The sequence below is a fragment of the Euleptes europaea genome, chromosome 2 (assembly GCF_029931775.1).
Source record: "Euleptes europaea isolate rEulEur1 chromosome 2, rEulEur1.hap1, whole genome shotgun sequence".
NCBI lineage: Eukaryota > Metazoa > Chordata > Lepidosauria > Squamata > Sphaerodactylidae > Euleptes > Euleptes europaea.
Window position 1 is genome coordinate 3,211,940 of NC_079313.1, and position 26,819 is coordinate 3,238,758.

At 49.5% G+C, this 26,819-nt stretch overlaps 1 protein-coding gene and 1 non-coding gene across 2 annotated transcripts in view; both read right to left on the bottom strand.

Moving 5' to 3' along the window:
* The window catches only part of LOC130493998 (uncharacterized), a 121,825-nt gene that overhangs the window by 38,402 nt on the left and 56,604 nt on the right, over positions 1-26,819 (bottom strand). The gene's annotated exons all lie outside the window — the stretch shown is intronic.
* On the bottom strand, positions 24,475-24,543 carry TRNAS-GGA (transfer RNA serine (anticodon GGA)). The gene has a single exon. It is a non-coding gene; the product is annotated as a tRNA-Ser (tRNA).

The following is a 26,819-nucleotide window of genomic DNA, read 5'->3' on the forward strand; positions in this document are numbered from 1 at the left end:
TATACTTCAGTATTTATTCTTAATCCAAACCTAAATGAACATTAATTAACATTAAAGGTCCCCCTTTTGGATGCACAACCTTAACGTGGTGAGGGGGCTTGTGCTTGTCAGGGGCTTGTGCGTGTCAGGGAAGCTGAGAGCAATACTGTAAGGGGTCTAGACTCTATCGAGAGACCAAACTCCTAGCAGAGTCACTCAAGGCGGAATGGTCTCAGCTGAGACACCAGACGAAGATGCATCCACCACCTCCTTAAGGGATCAGAGGCCACATCCGCAGAGGAGAACAGGCAGTTCCAGTGGGGATGGGGGCAGAGGAATCCTTGACAGTTAGCTACTGGGCAGCCGCAGTAGCGGAAGGTGAAACTGGCGGAGGATCTTTCGTAGACAACAGCAGTGCCGCTACAGCCAACCCTGGTTAGCACTGCGCAGAAGAAGGCACTGGTAAACCACTTCTGACCAACCTTTACCTTAAAAACCCTATGATGAGACAATCCAAAATAGAAAAAGATATAGTGCTGGAAGATGGGACCCCCAAGTCAGATGACATTCAATCAGCTACTGGGGAAGAGCAGAGGACAAGTCAATTTGCAAGACCTGAGCAAGGCTGTCAAAGATAGGACATTTTGGAGGACATTGATTCATAGGGTCGCCATGAGTCGGAAGCGACCAGATGGCACTTAACACACACACACAACATTAAAGGTAAAGGTAGTCCCCTGTGCAAGCACCGGGTCATTCCTGACCCATGGGGTGACGTCACATCACGACGTTTCCTAGGCAGACTCTGTTTACGGGGTGGTTCGCCACTGCCTTCCCCAGTGGTCTACATTTTACTCCCAGCAAGCTGGGTGCTCATTTTCCCAACCTCGGAAGGATGGAAGGCTGAGTCAACCTTGAGCCGGCGACCTGAAACCGACTTCTGTTGGGATCGAACTCAGGTCGTGAGCAGAGCTTTTGACTGCAGTACTGCAGCTTACCACTCTGCCCCACGGGGCTCTCTTAAGATTAATTAACATCAATCTTTAGTAAAACACAACTGTCCAGTGTGCCCATGCGTTAAGACAGCCCTGAAAACATGGCTAAGTTCTACTTGATGGGGAACAAGAAAAAGAAGAGTTGGTTTTTATATGCTGACTTTCTCTACCACTTAAGGGAGACTCGAACCGGCTACGGTCACCTTCCCCTCCCCACAACAGACACCCTGTGGGGTAGGTGGAGCTGGAAAAGAACTGTGACTAGCCCAAGGTCACCCAGCTAGCTTCCTGTGTAGGAATGGGGAATCGAACCTGGTTCTCCAGATCAGAGTCCCCTGCTCCAAACCACCGTTCTTAACCACTACACCACGGTGGCGCTCTTTAAGATTATTTATACTCCAATTCTCTCCTCCACAAAGACTCAAGTCACTTACATCATCATTCTCCCCTCCTCCATTTTATCCTCCCAACAACAACTCTGTGAGGTAGGTTAGGCTGAAAGTTTGGCTGTAGGTTCCTCAGCAAGCTCCCATGCCAAAGCAGGGATTTGAACTTCAGTCTTCTAGATCCTTCACCAATATTCTAACCACTACCACTGAAGGACTATGGAAGCCAGGTCCCTCTTCACCCCGGGCAGGAGGTTTTTGGGAAGGAGCCTGAGGAGGGCAGGGTTTGGGGAGGGGAGAGACTTCAACACCATAGAGTCCAATTGCCAAAGCGGCCATTTTCTCCTGGGAAACTGATCTCTGTCGGCTGGGGATCAGTTGTAATAGATCTCCAGCTACTACCTGGAAGTTGGCAACCCTAGACAAGACAGATTTATGGAACGATGGCTGGCGCAAAGAAAGCAGACAGAGAGAAACTGTCCATCCTCTCTCATAACTCTGGGACCCCGGGGCAGCCCATGAAATTGATGGGTGGTAGAGTTGGGTCAAACAGATGCCTGAATCCCATCGCGAAAGTTACTGCCACAAGCCGTAGTGATGGTTTTGAAGGCTTTACAAGGATATTAGGAAATTAATGGTCCATTAATAGTTATATGCTACGTTGGCTAAACGGAACCTGCATGTTCAGAGGCAATGCAAGTGTTTATGGGATGAACAGCAGCGGAGGAAGGTGTTTGTACTTCCATATCTATGTTTTCTGTCTTCTTTTAGTCTAAATATTCCCATTTCTCTCCTTTACATCCTTCTCCTTGAGTGCTTCCCCCGTTTGTCCTATTTCTCACCTCTCGTCGGTATAATTTTATCTTGTTCAAAACAGCGTCTCCCCCCCCTATTTACTTTGTTTCTCTTTCACGGGGCTTTTCATTCTGAATTCTCTTCATCTGGGAAGCCCTTTATCTGCGAGGGAAGCTGAGGGAAGCTATCTCTCATCCTTATCAGGCTCCTGTTCCCTTTCATTATCTCCGGCGCAGCCCCGGATCATCAGAAAGGGCATCTTTGTTCTTCCAATCTAACGTAATTTAGAATACAGCAAATTTGAGCCTTTTGAGCAAATTATGTACGCAAATATACATCCATTACCACCCCCTCACGAAACCGGCAAACACATACGTGCGCCAGCCTGCAAGATGTAGACAGACAGCCAAAGCAAACATAACCAAAGCGCAAATCGAAGCAGGGGAGCATGTACAGATTTTAAACAGCGTTGGCAGGGCTGGCATCAAGAGCGGGCATGGCAGGGCATCTGCCTAGCCCCGACAGAGGGCCCATTGCTGGCAAGACAGGCATGGCTCATCTGTAGAATGAAAGATTGCTCCAGATGCGGCAGAGACATCTGGGGCACAGTCAATGGGTGGCACAGACAAGAAGCTACCAGCGTCTCCAGCCTGGCAGATTCGGGGCCACCTCCCATTTCTAGGGTTGCCAACATCCAGGTACTACAAAGCGACTGCAGAGATGGCTAAAAATCATAAATTATAAATTATGAATTATGAGACTACAAAAAACCTAAAATGAAAATTCTTATTCTTTACTTTATATGATTTGTGATATATGTGATCACAATATAATAAACGTATGCAAACAAGTACAGGTGTCTCACTTCATTTCCAAACCGCGCATAAAAAATGATGGATACAAAGATGTGATTAATGACAGATGGGTGTTCTCAGATAAGTCCCAAATAAGGGCCAAAGGTCCTTGAAACTATGTCCACAATTTTACGCACAGAAGATGCCACTGGATCCCATGAGATGGGCTTCTGGTATCATACCCATTTCACCTATGCCGGTTTCATCAATCAAGAAGAAATCCTTGTGTGGCTGTTAGGCAAGATGCCTATCCAATAGTTGAAGACTGTATCTCCCCCTTCAAGTGGATGAGATCTCTTGCCATTACAACTGATCTCCAGCCGACAGAGATCAGTTCACCTGGAGAAAATGGCCGCTTTGGCCATTGGACTCTATGGCATTGAAGTCCCTCCCCTCCCCAAACCCCTCCCTCCTCAGGCTCCACCCCAAAAACCTCCCGCCGGTGGCGAAGAGGGACCTGGCAACCCTAGGGTACAGGCAGGGGCGGATCTACTATGAAACTAATGAAGTTTAAGCTTTTGGGCCCTGAGGCAACTTTTCTTTTAATGAGTGAGTTTTTCAACAAAATCTATGGAGTTTTTTAAAAGGGTTTGTTATTAAAATGAGGCTATTTTAGTTATAGAATCATATGGGTTGAAGTACTTAATATTGACCTTAGAATATGCTACACACACTTGATCTTAGCCAAAAGGCCGAGAAGCAATAGAATATGCTTTAATACCCATTTCATATGGTCTCAAAATGTCCCTGCAGTTGGTCAAATTTCAAATTTTTCTCGGGGGCTTGCAGCACCCAAACCCCTAGCTATATGGGCTGGCTGAGCTCGCCAGAATCTATTCATAGCCTACATTTGGGCAGCTGGATCCTTGAATCCTTCGTTGGTGCAGGGCTTAACAGTTCTATAGCTCAGCCCTTAGGCTAGAGCCAACCAGAGCCATAAAAAGACATCTGAATTCTCAATTTAGGCTGCGCTCATCTCGCTTGTGCGTTTTAATGCCAAAAATCAGATTTCCACCTCTTTCTCCTAACGAGACCCCTCTGATGACCTTCTACCTCTTTATTAGAGAATGAACCAATACATCTGCCATAGAACAACCCCATTGAAGAAGATGACAGCGGTTACCCAGACCTCGTTGCTGGTGGGAAGGGGCTCACTGTATGGCCCATTTTCAAGGACTCCACCCCACCACACTGTTCTCCGCCATTTGGGCCTCAAGGTCCTTGCAAGGGCAGCAAGGCCTCATTGGACCGTGTTGGAGGTTGCCCTATTGTTGCTGGAGGTTGCCATAACAGTTCAAGCTTCAGGGGCCCAAAAAATGTAGGTGAACCACTGGGTATGGAAATCACCCTCCTCTCCTTCCGGTATAGCTGCAATACAAGGAGGAAGGAAGGACCCACCACTGGTGGGGTTGCTGTAATTAGGGGGAGCTACAGTTGGAGGTGCCTTGGGTCATCCTAACCGGGGGGGGGGGGGTAACAGATGGTGCAAAACAGGGCCTGGCGCCAGGTGACTTTTTTTGTTCCGTGAATGTCACAGCGTTCGGCCCGAAACGTTTCTCATCGCCAGCTGCCAGCCAGACCGGCCCAGATGTTTCCTTCCAGCTACATCTGCACCGACGCTTTCCAGGATGACGGCCTCGGCTGTGCCTTCCTGCCGAGGAGACGGGGAACAGCTTGAGCGCCCCTTGCTGTGCTCCTCCCGTGCCGTGGGAGATCTGGGGCTGGCTGGTACCTTTCAGACAAGTATTGACTGTGCCTGGGCGGTGAGGCATTTCTCTCCCTCCTCCCCGCTGCTAGAACTCAGTGATGTGGCATAATTACCAGATTTGATTACTTTTTTTAAAAAAAGGTCTAGACACATTCGTGGACTCTGCTTAGCCCCAATGGCTAAATGGAACATCCATGTTCAGGTGCAGCACAACTCAGAATATTAGAGTCATTATACTGGGTGACCTGTGTGTCCAGAGATGGTGGCCCCACACTTAACGCAAAAGGAAAAAAAGGAAAATAGCTTAACCCAAAATAAATTGAATTAAGAAGCAAAGGAGGTTAAGACAATATAAAGATGAGTTTTATATCTATTGGTTAAAAGATCAGCAACCCTATGACGAGTCCATAGTCAGCTTCTTCAAGACTTTGCTGCTGAGAGAAGAAGAAGAGTTGGTTTTTATATGCCAACTTTCTCTACCACTTAAGGAAGAATCAAACCGGCTTACAGTCACCTTCCCCTCCCCACAACAGACACCCTGTGAGGTAGGTGGGGCGGAGAGAGCTGTGACTAGCCCAAGGCCACCCAGCTGGCTTCATGTGTAGGAGTGGGGAAACCAACCTGGTTGACCAGATTAGCCTCCGCCGCTCATGTGGAGTAGTGGGGGAATCAAACCCGGTTCTCCAGACCAGAGTCCACCACTCCAAACCACCGCTCTTCACCACTACACCACGCTGGTAGAACAGGAAACTAAGGGACAGAAAAACAGGGACCTGGCAGGCCGTAAAATGGCCCGAAGCCTGTTGCTAAGTGCTCCTTTGGTTGTTGGCATCAGAGGGGGGGTGAACCCACGGGTGCCGCTTCAGAATGCCATGAGTGGGGGGGGGGCTGCCATCTGCCAGGGAGCAGATCATGGGGAGGTGCCAGAATGCGCCAGCTAGCCGAGTTCCTATAACTAGGGCTATGTCACTATGGAGACGCTCTCATTTCGAGGTGCAGAAGAGCCGTCCGCACCCGGAGCGCAGGGGTGGCGGGCTGCAGAGGGGACATTCGCGAGCTTTTATACCCCTGCCGGCTGAAGCATCTCCCATGCCCACGACTACCAGCTGCAGCTGTCAGCTGAAGAACCAGTCCCAGAGTCTCCTCCATGACCTTAAAGTCCATCGGGATGTAGTGGTTCAAGTCCAGCATGGTTTAGTGGTTAAGAGCGGTGGTTTGGAGCAGTGATCTGGAGGACTGGGTTCGATTCCCCACTCCTACACACATGAAGCCAGATGGGTGACCTTGGGCCAGTCACAGTTCTCTTAGAGCTCTCTCAGCCTCACCTACCCCACCAAGTGTCTGTTGAACCGGGTTCAATTCCACACTCCTCCACATGAGCGACGGACTCTAATCTGGAGAACTGGGTTTGATTCCCCACTCCTCCACAGGAAACCTGCTGGGTAACCTTGGGCTAGTCACAGTTCTCTCCTAACTCTCTCAGCCCCACCTACCTTACAAGGTGTCTGTTGTGGGGAGAGGAAGGGAAGCCGGTTTGAGACTCCTTAAAGGTAGAGAAAATTGGGGTATAAAAACCAACTCTCCTCCTCCTCCTCCTCCTCCTCCTCCTCCTCCTCCTCCTCCTCCTCCTCCTCCTTCTTCTTCTTCTTCTTCTTCTTCTTCTTCTTCTTCTTCTTCTTCTTCTTCTTCTTCTTCTTCTTCTGTGCATCCATGGGAACTCCTAAACCATAACTATTCCGCGTTAAGGTGTTAAGTGATCCGGGGACCATAGTCCACTGTTGCCTAATGACACAAAAACTGCCGGATCAATCCAACATCCTTATCCGAAGCCCTTTGCCAAAATTTGCAGTGACGAACAACTCGTTGATTTATTGTGGCCTCAGCATTGGCGGACTGTACAGCCACTTCATCAAGCGTGTGAACTATCACCCTGAGCTGACATATATAGACACAAGGGATTGAGAGAGGGGAAGGAGTTATTCAAATGGGATTCTTTGGAAGAAGTAGGCATTTTGGTTCCACCAGGAACTCCACGGGGAATTGGAGAGTAGGCCCCCAGATCTACTGGCTGTCCACTCCTGTCCTGGCACCGTGTACCCTAGAAAGGCATGATCTCATCCAGTGGATGTCACAGGCTTCAAGGACTTCGCCACGGACTTCCAGCGTGGTGTAATGGTTAAGAGTACTGGTTTGGAGTGGTGGACTCTGATCTGGAGAACAGGGTTTGATCCCCCACTCCTCCACATGAGCGGCGGAGGCTAGTCTGGTGAACTGGATTTGTTTCCCCACTCCTACACACGAAGCCATTTGGGTGACTTTGGGCTAGTCACAGCTCTCTCAGCCCCAACAACCTCACAGGGTGTCTGTTGTGGGGAGGGGAAGGGAAGGTGATGGTAAACCCATTTGATTCTCCCTTAAGTGGTAGAGAAATTCGGCATATAAAAACCAACTCTTCTTCTTTTCCCAAAATGTTGTCATCACTAGTTCAGATGAATGCCTGGCAGGGCTAGGCAGAGGCTGAAAGAAGCCACGTCCACCCATGTATTAATTTTTTTCTCAATCGGCTTAGTCCAGAGGTGTCAAATGTAAGGCTCACGGGCAGGATCGATCCCTTTGAGAGCTTTTATCTGCCCCCGAGCCAGCGGAAGCAGCCACCCCATCCCCCTCGCTCGATCTGGGGCTGGCGAGGCATGGCCCGGCCCAACCAAGTGACATTTATGTCATATCCGACCCTTGTAACAAATGAGTTGCGGAGGAGAGCGGCGAGGATGATCCGGGGCCTGGAGACCAAGCCCTACGAGGAAAGGCTGAGGGACTTGGGAACATTCAGTCTGGAGAAGAGGAGGCTGAGGGGGGACAGGATTGCTCTCTTTAGGTATTTGAAGGGCTGTCACTTAGAGGAGGGCGGGGAGCTGTTCCTGTTGGCAGCAGAGGAGAGGACTTGCAATGATTAGTTTAAATTGCAGGCAGAGAGGTACTGGCTGGATGTTAGGAAAACTTTTTTTTACAGTAAGAGTTGTTCGGCAGAGGAATCGGCTACCCAGGGAGGTGGTGAGCTCCCCCTCCCTGGCAGTCTTTAAGCAGAGGCTGGACAAGCACTTGTCAGGGATGCTCTAGGCTGATCCTGCATTAAGCAGGGAGTTGGACTAGATGGCCTCTATGGGTCCTTCCAACTCTATGATTCTATGAGTTTGACACCTTAGTCAGAACAATGATACCTAGGGTAGTGGTTGTACCCAGCCTGGCCTCTGGACATTGTGTGGCTGTTATCCGCCCCTCCCACAATGGTACACAGTTTGGGTATCAGAACCCGGGTGATTTGATGCCATGCACGGCATTTCCCGTCCCCTCAAAATAACGGTTGATGTGTTGGAATACGGCTGTGACCTGTGAGGGGCAAAAGCCTTCACACACACACACACACACACACACACACACACACACACACACACACAGTGCTTGATCTGAAACTATTCACATTTTTACTAACATCCCTGTCAGACACTTGGAGGTGCTAGTCAGGTATTGGTGAGTGTTCAGGTGTGTGCTGGCACTAGGGTTGCCAACCTGCAAGTAGTAGCTAGAGATCTCCTGCTATTACAACTGATCTCCAGCCGATAGAGATCAGTTCCCCTGGAGAAAACGGCCGCTTTGGCAATTGGCCTCTATGGCATTGAAGTCCCTCCCCTCCCCAAACCCCGCCCTCCTCAGGCTCCGCCCCAAAAACCTCCCACCAGTGGCGAAGAGGGACTTGGCAACCCTACGCTGGATAGGAGCAGAGAATTTGAGCGCCATCAAAAGTGAAGCTCAGCATTCTCCAAAACAGCGTGAGCATTTCGAGCATGAGAATCTCACTGGGCAAGCTCCCCACTCAATGTTTGTCATCTCCACTGTCTTCGCAACGCATGTTTTCTTTTATTAGGTATCGCCAGGGAAAAGATGAGAAGGCACAGGGCTGCCATTTTCGCTGGCAGTTGCTCATCTCCAGAAATGTCTGCTCCAGACCTACACACAGCCCGGACTCTGTAAAGGTAAAGGTAGTCCTCTGTGCAAGCATCCCGACGTTTACTAGGCAGACTATGTTTTACGGGGTAGTTTGCCATTGCCTTCCCCAGTCGTCTACACTTTACCCCCAGCAAGCTGGGTACTCATTTTACCGACTGGATGGAAGGCTGAGTCATAGAGTCATAAAGTTGGAAGGGACCACCAGGGCCATCTAGTCCAGGCCCCTTGAGAGCTCTTATCCGGCCCATGAGCCAGCCAAGGCGGCCACCCACCCCCGAGTCGCGATCTGGGCTGGCGAGGCATGGCCTGGCCCGGCCAAGTGACATTTATCTCATATCTGGCCCTCGTAACAATTGAGTTTGACACCCTGGCATCTCATAGAATCATAGAGATGGAAGGGACCCCCAGGGCCATCTAGTCCAACCCCCTGCACAATGCAGGAAATTCACAATTACCTCTCCCCGCACTCCCAGGGACCTCTACTCGATGCCCAGAAGATGGCCAAGATGCCCTCCCTCTCATCATCTGCTTAAGGTCATAGAATCAGCACTGCTGTCAACCTTGAGCCGGCGACCTGAAACCGACTGCCATCGGGATCGAACTCAGGTCGTGAGGAGAGCTTTCGATGGCAGGACTGCAGCTTACCACTCTGAGCCACGGGGCTCCTAGACTCTGTAGGATCACGTTTTTGTGCCAACCCCCAACGCTCCATCTCTTCTCCCTCAATGACACTCCCCCCCCCCACACACACACACATACTTGCATGTACGACGGGCTTCATTCAATAGCAATAAAGGAAGGAAAATCTTTTTGGAAGCGCTCGATAGATTTCCGGGGAAATTGCCCGTGAAAACTCTAGGGGAAAGCCTTCCTGATGGGGACAGATGGGAGGGGGAGATCCAGCTATGGGGAAAGTGGCGGATATTAATACTAATAATATATAAATAAAGAACACGACTTCTCTTCTGATTGTTCCAGAAGCACCTCTTAAAAGCAAGCACAATAGACGGGGCGGATTCTAAAAATGACAGACAATGGAAGAGCAGATAATATATTTAAAACCCATATCAGTTGTTAACAGACCATAAAAACGCCGGTACATTAATCTGGGACTGTCTGTCATCCAGGCACCGAATAGCCTTTGTTATTTTATAGTTTCATTCCTGCGGGCTGCGCCTGACACTTCCACAAATACATCTCAATTTATTTGGGGAGGAAGAACAAATAGAAATATTGAATTCTTCGCTTTCGGCCGGCGTTTTATTCCGCCAACGCCTACCCTGTAAAAAAAGAAGGCAAGAGGGCTTTCTTTCTGGATCTCAGCTTCAGGGCAGATGTCTCCATTCCAGGAAAGATGGAAGCTGGCAGGCCTCGCAGGGAAAGGATCGGTTAACCAATGGACAGAAGGGGGGAAGTTTTCAAGTTGCGTTTTCCTGGTTAGTAGGACTTGAGTTCCGGCAAGTCAGAGAACTGGGGCGCCTAGCCTAGTCGTGTCAACTCTGACCAGCAGCCGCGCTCTCAAAGAGAAAGGTCAAGAAGAGATACGGTGAGTTAGAGCGGTTCCTCAGTGGAGCAGGCTTCCTTGGGAGGTGGCGGGCTCTCCTTCCCTGGAGGTTTTGAAGCAGAGGCTAGATGGCCATCTGTCAGCAATGCTGATTCTATGACCTGAGGAAGACCATGGGAGGGAGGGCAGTAGGGGTCACTGAGGGTGTGTGGAGGGGAGGTAGTTGTGAATTTCCTGCATTGTGCAGAGGGTTGGTCTAGATGACCCTGGTGGTTCCTTCCAACTCTATCATTCTATGATTCTATGAGATGCCATGGTGTCAAACTCAATTGTTACAAGGGCCGGATATGACATAAATGTCACTTGGTCGGGCCGGGCCATGCCTCGCCAGCCCAGATCGAGACTCAGGGGTGGGTGGCTGCCTCGGCTGGCTCGCGGGCCGGATAGGCGCTCTCAAGGGGCCTGATCCGGCCCCCAGGCCTTATGTTTGACATCCCTGTGCCAGGGAGTGAACTCCAGGCCTTCTGTGTTCAAAGGCACATGCTCTCCCATTGAACTGTGCTTCCTGATGCTTTAAAGATGAAGATTGTGGGTCATGCCCCTGCTTTACACAAAGGGTCAGAGCATGGACCCATGTGACCCAGTCTTGTCTAAACTGACAGGCAGGAGTTTTTCAGGGACTCACACGGAGAGGTCTTTATTGACACCTGCCTTGCGTGATCCTGTCCCCGCTTTGGCCCATGTGCAGTGGGCAGCATCGATATGTTGACAGCATTCTTCCTGTCCTTCCTCTTCACACCCAGAAACCTTTTCCTTCCCCTGTTCAGTATAACCCAAAGCTGGGCACTAAGAAAGCCGTGGTCAGCTTTATTCCAGGTCCTAGGCCGGCGTCACTAAGAACTCGGCCAGGAAGGTGAGCGTTACCAAAGCCTGCGGTGGCTTCATCCATTTATGCACGGCTGTTTCCTCACGGTCACCCTGTCGACTACTTCGGAGCTTTGATTATGCATGAATTTTCCAACCATCAGAAGTCGCCTCGCTCTCGCGTTTCTACGCATTTTGCCCACGTTTTCTGGATTTGTGTTTAGCCAGCATCCAGCATCCTTGGCTCCATCCTCAACCAAAAGGAAGACTGCAGCCAAGAAATCAGAAGGAGATTGGGAAGGGCAGCCATGAAGGAGCTAGAAAAGATTCTGAAGTGTAAGGCTGTGTCACTGGCCAACAAGATTAAGTCAATTCATGCCATTGTGTTCCCCATTACTATGTATGAGTGTGAAAGCTGTACAATGAAGGAAGCTGATCAGAAGAAAGTAGATTCCTTTGAAATGTGGTGTTGGAGGAGAGGGTTACGGATCCCCTGGACCGCCAAAAAAACAAACAAATCAGTGGGTTCTAGTTCAAATCAAGCCTGAACTGACCCTAGAAGCAATAATGACTAAACTGAGGTTGTCGTACTTTGGTCACATTATGAGAAGGCAAGAGTCATTGGAAAAGACAATCATGCTAGGAAAAGTGGAAGGCAGCAGGAAAAGAGGAAGACCCAACCAGAGATGGATTGACTCTGTAAAGGAAGCCACGGCCCTCAGTTTGCAAGACCTGAGCAAGACTGTTAAAGATAGGATGTTTTTAGAGGACATTGATTCATAGGTCGCCAGGAGTCAGAAGCGACTTGACGGCACTTCACTCACTCACACACACACACACACACACACACACACACACACACACACACACACACACACACAGCATCCAGAAAACCTGGGCAAAATGGGCAAACCACGCGGGGAGAGTGAGGCGACCTCTGACGGTCGGAAAATGCATATGCATAATCAAGGCAAAGCCCCGAAGTAGTTAGCGGGGTGGCTGCGAGGAAACAGCCATGCATCAATGGCCTAAGAATTTCCCTACCAGTCCTTAAGCTCTGAGCCTTTCCTTCCAAACTGAAGTTCTCTCCCTGTATGGGTTGCGAGAATGACTTATGGTGATTTATGATGATTCATGACGGCAGTGAATATGATTCAATACATTTTGTTCTTTAACTGAATTTTCCCTTCAAAACTAAAATTTTATTTAAAGAAGTTTCCCCCCCATGTTAAATAGCAACATTTATTTTAAACAAATCATGGAGTTGGAAGGGACCACCAGGGTCATCTAGTCCAACCCCCTGCACAATGCAGGAATTTCACAACTACCTCCCCCACACACCCCCAGTGACCCCTACTCCATGCCCAGAAGATGGCCAAGATGCCCTCCCTCCCATGAACTGCCTAAGGTCATAGAATCACTGCATTTTTGGTACATATTTCCCTTTTGATGAAAAACGTAGTCATCAGAATCGATGATATGGGTCATTATGTTTGCTGGGGGAGGTGTTCATTTAGCAAAACGAGAGTAACCCTTCAAATGCCTGATCGGATTGCCAAATCGGGTTGCCAAACCCACAAGATCTCCTGGAATTACAACTGATCTCCAGGCGATAGAGATCAGTTCCCCTGGAGAACATAGCCGCTTTGGAGGGTGGGCCCCATGGCATTCATATGCTGCTGCGGTCCATCCCTTCCCCAAACCCTGCCCCACCCAGGCCCCACCCCATAATCAGGAATTTCCCAAGATGGAGTTTGCGACCCTAGATCTGCGCCCCTGTTTCTACATGAGCTGTTAAAATATCCGCGAATCTCTGCTTTTCCCCAAATATCTTCTCTAGAAGAAGAAGAAGAAGAAGAAGAAGAAGAAGAAGAAGAAGAAGAAGAAGAAGAAGAAGAAGAAGAAGAAGAATTGGTTTTTATATGCCGACTTTCTCTACCACTTAAGGGAGACTCAAACCAGCTTGCAATCACCTTCCCTTCCTCTCCCCACAACAGGCACCCTGTGAGGTAGATGGGGCTGAGAGAGTGTGACTAGCCCAAGGTCACTCAGCTGGCCAGCTTCGTGTGTAGGAGTGGGGAGAAAAATTCAGTTCACCAGATTAGCTTCCGCCGCTCATGTGGGGAATCAAACCCTGTTCTCCAGCTCAGACTCCACCTCTCTTAACCACTACACCACTCTGGCTCTCTCTAGGGCAGGATATGTTGAAAGGACTGGATCCATGTAAGACTTTGGTCTGTATTTTTCTCTGACCATAATTCCTGCTGATGTATTATAAGACCGCTTTCTTCTGTTCTCTGCCTTTAAGGTGATTCCGACCTTCTTTAAAAAATCAGAAAGGAAAGGCCTAAACCTCAAGAAGGCAATTACTTTTCTGAACATGCAACCTCCTCCGCAATCAGTCCCGTCTCAGGTTTATTGTTGGAGGGGCAATATTCAGATCAGGTTCATTGCTGAAAGGGGTCGTCGTCAGAGAGATGCAGAGAGCTTGGTCACAACGCAGGGCAAATGGAAAAGAGAACCACAGACAAAATGAACATTGCTTTTCCTCCCTGAAATCAGAGGGGGGGGGGAGTGAAGAAAACACAGCTTTGAAAACCTCCGTAGCTCTAGGGTTCGTCGATGTGGTGCTCGCGGGCCTGGTACCTTTCCTGGTGCCCGCCAAGTGTTTTTAGAAAGTGAGTGGAGCCAGGTAGGTCTGTTGGCCACGGGAGATTTGGTTGGCCGTGTGGATTTTTTAAAACACTGCTTTGGCAGCCGCCGCCACCACAACACAAGGATCTCCAGGGTATGAGTGAAGGTAAGCAGCAGTGCCCGTTTCGGCTATTTTGTGGCTGTGCCCATCACGCTGTGTCAGAATCCCTAAGGTGGAAAAACAACCAAAAAAGGCAGGGGGAAACCAAATGGAACTCAACCAAAATGCTGATTCCAAACCGAAGAGGTTGAGCTGAAAAATGCTAAAATTACAAATATATAAATTTTAATAAGGTGCACAGTCACGTTAAAAACATATGGCCTCTAACATAGGCAAGACTTTCACATTCAGTATAGACATACAAACTTATACACAATGTGATGTACAATCTTACATTGACCAAAGTAGGATCCGATAATGACCAAACACGTTTCGGCCTGAGAAGGCCTTCCTCAGCAGTCAGTCGTAGAGTTATAATAATATACTTGTGTCATAATGTACAGTAAAAAGAAAAAAAAGCATAAAAACCCTTCTAGTATAACGAAGCTCCCTGTAAGGTTATTTACTCCTTACATACTAGAACATGGCTTCCATGTCTCCCATTGTTTTAGCATGTCCACAAAATAATATTGCGTGAAATGAATACATCACTCCCTGGATAAAACAGCTAAAGACACTTTATGAGAAGCAGATACTGCGTTATCGGCTGTCAAGTAGATCGGTCAATTGCGTGAGAGAGGTGGCGACTTTTCTCTTTATAGCAACAAGGAAAAATTAAATTTCGTTCCCCCCTTTTTAAAGTGTGAAGGGGTTGATGACTAGCCAGTGGCTGTTAAATCGAGGGAAAGGGATAGCTCAGCTGATGGGGTGTTACGGATTATTGACAAACGTTCCAATATCTCTGAACTTTTTTTAAAAAAAGGTCAGCACAGGAGATCCCTGGACAGATGAGGATGTGAGATGCTGGTTTGAAATGGGTTCAACAGTGGCAGGAACAGGGAATGTTGTCACAGTATTGGCCAGCTGCGTGAGTAGCATGCGTGAATGTCTATGATTGAAAGGGAAGTTGACACTGAGAAGATATTACACACGGAATTTGCGCTTCTATGACTGATGCCTGCTTTTCTCTACCCTTTGACCCTTGCGGAACCCTAGAAATAATAGTCATGTCTCAGGGAACTCCTACATACGATTACTTATGATTTACATTATATCACATTGTCGCACAGAGTGATAAGCTGCAGTACTGCAGTCAAAAAGCTCTGCTCACGAACTGAGTTCGATCCCAGTGGAAGTCGGGTTCAGGTAGCCGGCTCAAGGTTGACTCAGCCTTCCATCCTTCCGAGGTCGGTAAAATGAGTACCCAGCTTGCTGGGGGTAAAGGGAAGATGACTGGGGAAGGCAACGGCAAACCACCCCATAAACAGAGTCTGCCTGTGTGTGTTAAGTGCCATCAAGTCGCTTCCGACTCATGGCGACCCTATGAATGAAAGTCCTCCAAAATGTCCTGTCTTTGACAGCCTTGCTCAGGTCTTGCAAACTGAGGGTCGTGGCTTCCTTTACAGAGTCAATCCATCTCTTGTTGGGTCTTCCTCTTTTCCTGCTGCCCTCAACTTTTCCTAGCATGACTGTCTTTTCTCGTGACTCTTGCCTTCTCATAATGTGACCAAAATACGACAGCCTCATTTTAGGCATTTTAGCTTCTAGGGTCAGTTCAGGCTTGATTTGATCTAGAGCTCTCTGATTTGTTTTTTTTGGGCAGTCCACGGTATCCGTACCACTCTCCTCCAACACTACATTTCAAAGGAATCTACTTTGTTCCTATCAGCTTTCTTCTTTGTCCAGCTTTTGCACCCAAACATAGTAATAGGGAATACGATGGCATGCATTAACTTGATCTTGGTGGCCAGTGACACATCCTTACGCTTCAGAATCTTTTCTAGCTCCTTCATGGCTGCCCTTCCCAGTCTCAATCTCCTTCTGATTTCTTAGCTGCAGTCTCCCTTTTGGTTTATGATGGAGCCAAGGAGTCTGCCTAGTAAACGTCAAGATGTGACATCACCCTATGGGTCAGAAATGACCCAGTGCTTGCAAAGGGGACTATCTTTACGCTACATATGATTTACATATGATTAGCCTATTCATCACTATTTCTCGCAGAACCCCTAGCGATTTCTCACGGAACCCTAGGGTTCCGGGGAACCCGGTTGAGAAACATTGCCCTATACCCATAGCTGCCACCTTCATGTCACCCAAACTGCCCTTGAGAGTCCAGTGCCAGTGCCAGAACCAGATATCCCATCAGCTAATTGAGTGGCTGTTCATCTATGGCGCTGTGAGCTGCCGCCACTTTGGAGTCCGGATCAGTCCCGCCTCCCGCCGTCTTGCCCGTCCTTCTGTTCGTGGGTGCCTTTTCAAAGAAGCCTGTCCTTCCACGCAAATCTACAATTACGCCGGATGTGGCGTTCGCATTTGAGACAAAATTAAGTGATCCCTTTGTTTCCGCGGCTGACAAAATGACAGGCGACGCAGGAGACAATTACTTGATTTTAGCATTGTGTCAAGGGGGGGGGGTTTGCTTCCCCCCACTTCGTCCCCCCAGTGGATCCAGATTTTAGTGGATATTTTATTATTATTTTCCAAGGATGACAAGTGAATTTGCTCTGGGAGCAGGATGCCAAAGTGAGTAGTGACAGGCTGTTATTAAAATGGCCACGGCCCCCTACTTATGCCTTCAACAAGGAGGTGACGGGGGAGATTAGAAGCGTGTGTGTTTCAATAAGGGCAACCTAGATGGATTGATTATATAGTTGGTGGCATTTGTGAGACAGGGTGGGGAACAGATTTTTATGGGCTATAGATTCTTCGGCTGCAGCTCCATTCTTCCCCTTCGCCAAGAAGGTTTGAGGGTCAGTCTAGGCGCTGAGTGAAGTGGTGACATCACTTCTGGTCGCGTGACCAGAAGCAATGTCACGGCATAGCCGTGATGCTCTAGCAATCTCCTAAATCTCTATGGCAAAATGACACAGACCCACCCTGTACGCAGATGTTTGCAAGCCACAAATCATGTGTTCAATACTCAGGCCAACCCAGCTTCCAAAATTCATTTTGTCTCTGGTCAAACACTCCATTTACTCTCATTGATGTGCTCACAGTTTAAAACAAGCGGTATTTTGAGTGGTTTTGCTTCTCTGTGTGTGTTGTGCCATCAAGTTGCTTCTGACTCATGGTGACCCTATGAATCCATGTCCTCCAAAATGTCCTATCTTTGACAGCATTGCTCAGATCTTGCAAACTGAGGGCTGTGGCTTCTTTTATTGAGTCCACCCACCTCTTGTTGGGTCTTTTCCTCTTTTCCTGCTGCCTTCCACTTTTCCCAGCACGATTGTCTTTTCCAGTGACTCTTGTTATCTCACAATGTGACAAAGTACAACAGCCTCAGTTTAGTCATTTTAGCTCCTAGGGTCAGTTCAGGCTTGATTTGATCTAGAACCCACTGATTTGTGCGTTTTTTGGCGGTCCACGGTATCCGTAACACTCTCCTCCAACACCACGTTTCAAAGGAATGTACTTTCTCCCTATCAGCTTTCTTCATTGTCCAGCTTTCACATCCATACATAGTAATAAGGAATACGATGGCATGAATCAAGTTGATCTTGGTGGCCAGTGACAGTGGCAGAATTGCTTCTGCGCAATTGGTCGAATACAGCTGGCTGGGCAGCTGTTGTGAGTGCAGGACTGGAGAACACTGGATCACTTACGTTTGGTATTCCCCATCATAGATCCTTTTAAAACCATCTACACTCCAAGCATCTGTTTGGCTTTCAGGCCTGCACAGTCATGCTGGCGTTTGCTACACTGGCTCATGCTCGGAACCGGTGGGAGTGAACTACAGTTCCAAGATGATGGAATAAAGTCTTTGCGATTCAGTCTGACCACTAAATGAACATGCTCAGATTTAGGAGGCAGGCAGCCAAAAGATTGGGACAATTGAGAGGCAAGTGATGCGTCTTTGCTTCCCAGCCCAGCAACCTCATAGAATCATAGAGTTGGAAGGGGCCAGACAGACCATCTAGTCCAACCCCCTGCTTAATCAGCCTAAAGCCTCCCTGACAAGTGCTTGTCCAGCCTCTGCTTAAAGACTGCCAGGGAGGGGGAGCTCACCACCTCCCTAGGCAGCCAATTCCACAGTCAAACAACGCTTACTGTAAAAAAAAAATTTCCCCTAACCTTTCCGCCCGCAATTTACACCCATTATTGCAAGTCCTGTCCTCTGTTGCCAACAGGATCAGCTCCCTGCCCTCCTCGAAGTGACAGCCGTTCACATACTTCAAGAGAGCAATCCTGTCCCCCCTCAACCTCCTCTTCTCCAGACTCAACATTCCCAGGTCCCTCAGCCTTTCATAGAATTTTAGAATCACAGAGCTGGAAGGGTCCATAGAGGCCATCTAGTCCAACCCCCTGATTAATGCAGGATCAGCCTAGAGCATCCCTGACAAGTGTTTAAAGACTGCCAGTGAGTGGGAGCTCACCACCTCCCTAGGTAGCTGATTCCGCTGTCAAACAACTTTTACTGTAAAAAATGTTTTCCTAATATCCAGCCGGTACCTCTCCGCCTGCAATTTATACCCATTCTTGCGAGTCCTGTCCTCTGCTGCCAAAAGGAACAGCTCCCTGCCCTCCTCTAAGCGAAAGTCCTTCAAATACTTCAAGAGAGCAATCATGTCCTCCTCCTCCTTTCGTCAAAGTTCCCTTCATCTGCAAATCAGTATTTTTTTTTCTTTTTCCTGTCTTGGATTCTTGGGAGCGGGGGATGACTGAGGGGGGCTGGCATAGCCTTGGGAAAGCAATGTGAGGACTCCCCCTGCACAACGTTTGCCACACAATTTAGAACTGTTTTGGCGGCTGGACGAAAAGCGAGACTCTTTTTCATGGGTTTGAGGGGCTTCTTGCAATCGGTCAAGTCATGACGTGGACAAGGGGGGGTACATAAGAACATCAGAAAGGCCCTGCTGGATCAGACCCAGGCCCATCAAGTCCAGCAGTCTGTTCACACAGTGGCCAACCAGGTGCCTCCAGGAAGCCCACAAGCAAGACGATTGCAGCAGCACCATCCTGCCTGTGTTCCACAGCACCTAATACAATAGGCCTGCTCCTCTGATCCTGGAGAGAATAGGTACACATCATGACTAGTATCCATCTTTACTAGTAGCCATGGATAGTCCTGTCTTCCATAAGAACATCAGAAAAGCCCTGCTGGATCCGACCCAGGCCCATCAAGTCCAGCAGTCTGTTCACACAGGGGCCAACCGGGTGCCCCTAGGAAGCCCACAAACAAGACGACTGCAGCAGCATTATCCCGTCTGTTTTCCAAAGCACCTAATATATTCGGCATGCTCCTCTGACCCTGGAGAGAATAGGTGTGCATCATGACCAGTATCCATTTTGTCTAGTACCCATGGATAGCCCTCTCCTTCATGAACATGTCCACTCCCCTCTTAAAGCCTTCCAAGTTGGCAGCCATCACCACATCCTGGGGCAGGGAGTTCCACAGTTTAACTATGCGCTGTCTGTTGGCAGCATGAGAATTGGGCAAGATATCAGGATCCAGCCTTTGTACCTGGAGATTCTCATTCCTATTAGAAAAGAGAACGGTCACCCAATCCGCTTGTCAGCTTCATACATAGCGCGCAAGAGGTAACTCCCGTCCCCCACTCCCTAAAAGCCCCCGCCTGCTTCTTTTAAGTGCATCCCCCATCTTGTAGCAATCTCATTCGACACCGGCGGCTGCTGCCTTCCAGCTGTTGCTATGCACTGGCCTTTTTGAAAAAAATGCAGGCACATTAGCCATTCCAGGTGGCGATGCACCGTGGATTTCAAAGGGCCCTCTGCATCCTTTGTTTCTGCCCCTTTCAAAGAGCAGGTGTTTAGCTTGGGTCCCAGCAGAGAGCAGCTGGGGACAGCTTAGCAAAGCTCCAGCACCGCACACCTTTAATTAAAGTTAAAGAAGAGCACTTACATTGCCTTCGGGTAAAGGCTTGGGGAGGGGGAATGAGAAACCCTTGGTGAATACAGAGGAGCAAGCAGGAAATCACACACCTTTGGGTGCAAATTTGGAGGAACATATGAACATAAGAAAGGCCCTGCTGGATCAGACCCAGGCCCATCAAGTCCAGCAGTCTGTTCACACAACGGCCAACCAGGTGCTTCTAGGAAGCCCACAAGCAAGATGACTGCAGCAGCATTATCCTGCCTGTGTTCCACAGCATCTATTATGATAGGCACGTTTCTCTGATCAAGGAGAGAATAAGGATGCATCATGACTAGTATCCATTTCGACTAGTAGCCATGGATAGCCCCGTCTTCCATAAGAACATAAGAAAGGCCCTGCTGGATCAGACCCAGACCCATCAAGTCCAACAGTCTGTTCACACAGAGGCCAACCAGGTGCCTCCAGGAAGCCCCCAAACAAGACGACTGCAGCAGCATTATCCTGAAGCTTACCCCTCTGTGCCACGAGGCTCTTATGTCCTTAAAGGTAAAGGTCCCCTGTGCAAGCACCGGGTCATTCCTGACCCATGGGGTGACGTCCCATCCTGACGTTTTCTAGGCAGACTTAGTTTTAGGGGGTGGTTTGCTAGTGCCTTCCCCAGTCATCTTCCCTTTACCCCCAGCAAGCTGGGGACTCGTTTTACCGACCTCGCAAGGATGGAAGTCTGAATCAACCTTAAGCGGGCTACCTGAAACCGACTTCCATCTGGATCGAACTCAGGTCATGAGCAGAACTTGGACTGCCATACTGCAGCTTTACCCCTCTGCGCCACGGGTCTCTTATGTCCTTAGGGAGACAGTTTTCCAGTGCAGAGGGTATAACTTCCAAGATGGCTGGAACCTTCCATTGCTTCCTTGGCTGGGCGCCTTCAAAATTGCCGCTTTGACCTGCTCTGCTCTGTTGTTTGCTGCTTATTAAAAAGAGCTGACGGGGAGGGAGATGGAAATCAGCCACAAATCCACCGCCGTCATCAATGCATAACCTTTTTATTTCCTCACAGCTCCATCCCCCCGCATGTTTTATGATAATCGAACTAGTTCTGCGTCTGCAGCCTTCTGGCTCTCGGGGCTGGTGTTCATGTATAACTCCACCCCCACCCGAGACTGGCAATGAAGAGATGCTGCAAATCACATACTTGTCATTCCGTCTGCAATGAGTAGCTGGTTGGGGTTTGGTTTGGGTTTGCCGTTCTGTCTACGCTGTGGTCCTGCTCTTCTTCCAAGGAGCCCAGCCCAGAATGCATCATGTCCCTTTCCCCCCTGTTATCCTCACAATGACCCTGTGAGGAAGGCCAGGCCAGGTCTGCTCCAATGTAACCCAGCAAGTTTGATGTCAGAAGCAGGATTATGAACCTGGATCTTCCACTATCTGAGGCCAGTGTTGTACTTAATATACCACACCGGCTTTCAGCACCATAAGAACATAAGAAAGGCCCTGCTGGATCAGACCGAGGTCCATCAAGCCTAGCAGTCTGTTCACACAGCGGCCAACCAGGTGCCTCTAGGAAGCCCACAAACAAGACAACTGCAGCAGCACCATCCTGCCTGAGTTTCCACAGCACCTAATATAGTAGCATGCTTCTCTGATCCTGGAGAGAATAGGTATGCATCATGACAGGCATCCATCTTGACTAGTAGCCATGAATAGTCCTCTCCTCCATGAACACGTCCTCTCCCCTCTTAAAGCCTTCCAAGTTGGCAGCCATCACCACATCCTGGGGCAGGGAGTTCCACAGTTTAACTATATGTTGTGTACAGAAATACTTCCTTTTGTCTGTTTTGAATCTCTCACCCTCCAGCTTCAGCAGATGACCCTGCATTCTGGTATTATGAGAGAGGGAGAAAAGCTTCTCCCTGAAAAGGTTTCCCATGCATTCTCTTCCTTTATCAAACAACAGGCACTTGCATTGGGCTAATCTGTCTCTGATGTCATCTCCTGGGGGCCATGCTGGTGAAGTCATCAGCAGTGATTGGCTAAATCACAGAGGGGGGTGCAGGCAGCATGCTTTGTGACTCCCATTGGTTGAGCTGCCCCACAAGGCAGGGAGAAGGGCCTACAAAATGAGAGGCAGAAGAAACAGAGGAAAGGGGTTGGCCTAGGGTTGGACGATGATCAGTTCAGGGAGGGAGAGCTCCAGAGAATGAGGAGGAGGAGGAGGAGGAGGAGGAGGAGGAGGAGGAGGAGGAGGAGGAGGAGGAGGAGGAGGAGAAGAAGAAGAAGGAGAAGGAGAAGAAGAAGAAGGAGGAGGAGAAGAAGAAGAAGAAGAAGAAGAAGAAGAAGAAGAAGAAGAAGAAGAAGAAGAAGAAGAAGAAGAAGAAGAAGAAGAAGAAGAAGTCATCTCCAGTTAAAGGGACTGGATGGGTGGGCAATGTGAAAGGCCTCTGCCTGAGACTCTGGAGAGCTGCTGCCAGTCTGAGTAGACAATCCTGACTTGGATGCACCAAGGGTCTGATTCAGTAGAAGGCAGCTTCATGGGTTCATGAAAAGAAGAAGAAGAAGAAGGAGGAGGAGGAGGAGGAGTTGGTTTTTATATGCCAACTTTCTCTACCACTTAAGGAAGAATCAAAACGGCTTACAATCACCTTCCCCTCCCCACAACAGACACCCTGTGAGGTAGGTGGGGCTGAGAGCTCTCTAAGAGAACTGTGTCTAGCCCAAGGTCACCCAGCTGGCTTCACATGGAGGAGTGGAGAAACCAATCCGGTTCACCAGATTTGCCACCTACTCATGTGGAGGAGTGGGGAATCAAACCCTGTTCTCCAGATCAGCGTCCACTGCTCCAAACCACCGCTCTTAACCACTACACCACAGTGGCTCTCACAAGACTAAAGAAAATGGGTAGGTTTCAAAAACATTATTCAAATAGAAAGAGGTGCTTTCTATTGCTTTCATGCCCTGCTTGTATTCCTAGAGGAATCCAGCTGACCACCACTGGAAACAGGATGCTGGGCTAGTTAGACCCTTGCCCGATTATTAGGAGTCTTACTAGTATGTTATTATTGTTGTGCCACCGTTGCTATATCTGGCGCATCACAAAGTAATATGACAAGATCCCGCTAAAAGGAGCTCACAGTCTAAACTGGGCCTATAGGTGGTGTAGTGGTTAAGAGTGGTGGTTTGGAACGGTGGAGTCTGATCTAGAGAACCGGTTTTGATTCCCCCACTCCTCCACATGAGTGGCGGAGGCTGATCTGGTGAACTGGATTTGTTTCCCCACTCCTACATATGAAGCCAGCTGGGTGACCTTGGGCTAGTCACACTCTCTCAGCCCCACCTCCCTCACAGGGTGTCTGTTGTGGGGAGGGGAAGGGAAGGTGATTGTAAGCCGGTTTGATTCTTCCTTACGTGGTAGAGAAAGTTGGCATATAAAAACCAACTCTTCTTCTTCTTCTTCTTCTTCTTCTATTGGAGAGAGGACGGCAACAGAGGAAGAGTGAAGCCACAGTAAACAAGGGATAGATGTGAGTAAATTTGCTGGCCTTATCTGGATCAGTGTTCCCTGCTTTTAAAGGCGAGAGCAAAAAATACCTCGAGCAGGGATAGTATTCTTCCCCGCTGATGCCCGGCAGTCGAGTCAAGAACTGGCAGGTCCATCAAAGCTCCGTCTTCGCCAAGGTTACAAGTCCTCTGAGGACACTAAAAATGAGCCCAGACCATCGGCAGAACTATCAACCAGCCGTGAGACCCTGGGGGGGGCGCCCAGACAGATGGAGAAACCCGCCCTGATGCCATACGGCTTTCCTTCACTCCTCTCTGGGGAGCCTGAACAGGCAGAGGCTGTCATTCAGTGGATAGATGTGTTTCCAGCGGAAGGAGAGGAGGAGAGATTCATCCCACGCTCCGTCCTGTGATGGCAACCATACGAGGGCCTGGGCAGGACACAGGTCTTCAGATGGAGTCACTCAAGAGCAGACCCACAGTACAGAGTCCCCGAGTCCCCTGTGGCTCAGTGGTAGAGCATCTGCTTGGCATGCAGAAGGTCCCGGGTTCAATCCCCGGCATCTCCAGTTAAAGGGACCAGGCAGGTGGATGATGTGAAAGACCCTTTTCTGCCTGAGACCCTGGAGAGCTGCTGCCGGTCTGAGTAGACAATACTGACTCTGATGGACCAAGGGTCTGATTCAGTATAAGGCAGCTTCATGTGTTCATGTGTACCTGGAGGTTGGCAACCCTACATAGGAGTGGGAAGGGACTGTGGCTCAGTGGTAGAGCCTCTGCTTGGCATGCAGAAGGTCCCAGGTTCAATCCCCAGTGGCATCTCCAGTTAAAGGGACCAGGCAAACAGGTGATGTGAAAGACCTCTGCCTGAGACCCTGGAGAGCTGCTGCCGGTCTCAGTAGACAATACTGACTTGGATGGACCAAGGGTCTGATTCAGTAGAAGGCAGCTTCATGGGTTCATGTGTTCAAGCAGGTCTCAAAGGCTCTGCAGCACCATGGAGAGCTCCAAGGGAAAGCACTTGTTGTTTAACCCATAGAAAAGGGTGTCAAACATAAGGCCCGCAGGATCCCGCCCCTTGAGAGCTCTTATCTGGCCCACAAGCCAGCCAAGCTGCCTTCTACTGAATCAGACCCTTGGTCCATCATAGTCAGTATGAGGAGGTCTCCCACACCACCTACTTGCCTAGTCCCTTTAATTGGTGATGCCAGGGATTGAACCTGGGACCTTCTGCACTCCAAGCAGATGCTCTACCACTGAGCCACAGCCCCTCCCCTAAACACATGAACACATGAAGCTGCCTTCTACTGAATCAGAGCCTTGGTCCATCACAGTCAGTATTGTCTACTCAGACCGGCAGCGGCTCTCCAGGGTCTCAGGCTGAGGTCTTTCCCATCACCTACTTGCCTGGTCCCTTGAACTGGAGATGCCGGGGATTGAACCTGGGACCTTCTGCATGCCAAGAAGAGGCTCTACCACTGAGCCACGGTCCCTCCCCTCCCTTTCCCTCCCTTCCACTTGAAATTTCCTCCCTGCAGCTACCTGACGAGTTTCCCATCCACTCCCCAAGAAGAAGAAACAATTACGCTGCAGCCATTCCCCAGGCCTGGACCACAAGAGATGGAAATATCAAAGGCCCGGCTCCGTTTGAAAAAGAACAGTCTGATTAATTCCATCAAAGTCCTGTGTCCCCTCGCTGTTGGAAGGGCAGCCGCTGCGGGGGAATTTCAGGGGCTCTGGGGAAGGACGAGTAACTTGCGGTGTGGAAAATGTTCTGCAAAATCAAGAGTCTTTCTAGGGCAGGCATGTAAATGTTCGGTTAACGGATCGGATCCAGGGATGGCGTCAGCATATGCTGAAGCTGGCTGCTGCCAGGGCCCGTGGCTTCTGGCGGGGCCCACTGCCGCACCCTGCTCATGCATCTCCTCTGATACTGGCATGCTAGGGTTGCCAGCCTCCAGGGGGTGACTGGAGATCTCCCACTATCACAACTGAGCTCCAGCCGACAGAGAACAGTTCCCCTGGAGAAAATGGCCACTTTGGCAATTGGACTCTATGGCATTGAAATCCCTCCCTCCCCTCCCCAAAACCCGCCCTCCTCAGGTTCTGCCCCCAAAATCCTCCCGCCGGTGGCGAAGAGGGACCTGGCAACCCTAGTAGAAGGGAATGAGCATGTGACTGGTGGGCAGAAGAGGGGGAGCTCTCTGCCCGGGGACTCCCCAAACCTGGGACTGGCCCTGTCTCATAGGGATGGGAAGCCCCATGGGACAGGGAGCGCAGGGTGGGATTTGCAGAAGCTGTGAGTGTGTGTTTGAGCTCTTGCAACTCCTTGGATGCTACAAGAGAGAGAGCAGAGGTGACTGGGTGGGAACAGAAGGATCCTGGGTGTAGGTCAACCCCTCCCTTCATGAACTGAGACCCATGGCGGGGGGCCACAAGGGCAACCAGGAGTGTGTGTGTTAAGTGCCGTCAAGTCACTCCCGACTCATGGTGACCCTATGAATGAAAGTCCTCCAAAATGTCCTATCTGTGACAGCCTTGCTCAGATCTTGCAAATTGGAGGCTGTGGCTTCCTTTATTGAGTCAATCCATCTCTTGTTGGGTCTTCCTCTTTTCCTGCTGCCCTCAACTTTTCCTAGCATGACTGTCTTTTCCAGTGACTCTTGTCATCTCATGACGTGACCAAAATACGATAGCCTCAGTTTAGTCATTTTAGCTTCTAGGATCAGTTCAGGCTTGATTTGATCTATAACCCACTGATTTATTTTTTTGGCCAGGGGTAGCTGTCCCCTTATGGACAGGATGCACCACCATCAGGATATTCAAAGGCTCCTCCTTGACCATTCCATTCTCATCCAGTGAAAGAATCATGGAGACAGTATACTGGCCTAGACTAGGGTTGCCAACCTCCAGGTCCTAGCTGGAGATTTCCTGCTGTTACAACTGATCTCCAGCCCATAGAGATCAGTTCACCTGGAGAAAAGGGCCGCTTTGGCAATTGGACTCTATGGCATTGAAGTCCCTCCTTTCCTCAAACCCTGCCTTCCTCAGGCTCCGCCCCAAAAACCTTCTGCTATTGGGGAAGAGGCACCTGGCACCTCTAGGCTAGATGCCCCACCAGTCCCACAAGGCAGTTCTGACATTAGGGTTGCCAACCTCCAGATACTAGCTGGAGATCTCCTGCTATTACAACTGATTTCCAGCCGACAGAGATCAGTTCCCCTGGAGAAAATGGCCCCTTTGGCCACTGGACTCTATGGCATTTAAGTCCCTCCCCCCAAACCCTGCCCTCCTCAGGCACCACCCCAAAACCCTCCCTGGTGGTAAAGAGGGACCTGGGAACCCTATCCAACATCCTTCTGAAGCCACAGTTGCCGACTCCGCTTGCAATCTCCCTGGAAGCCACCCCAGGGCCGCCCCCTCGCCTTTCCCCACTGCAGAATTAAAAAAGGCTCTCTGAGAGGTCGCCAGTGGCTTTTGATGTGCCGAGGCAAAGACAAGGATAAATCTGAAGGGAGCCAAATTAATAGAGAGGAGATTGGGG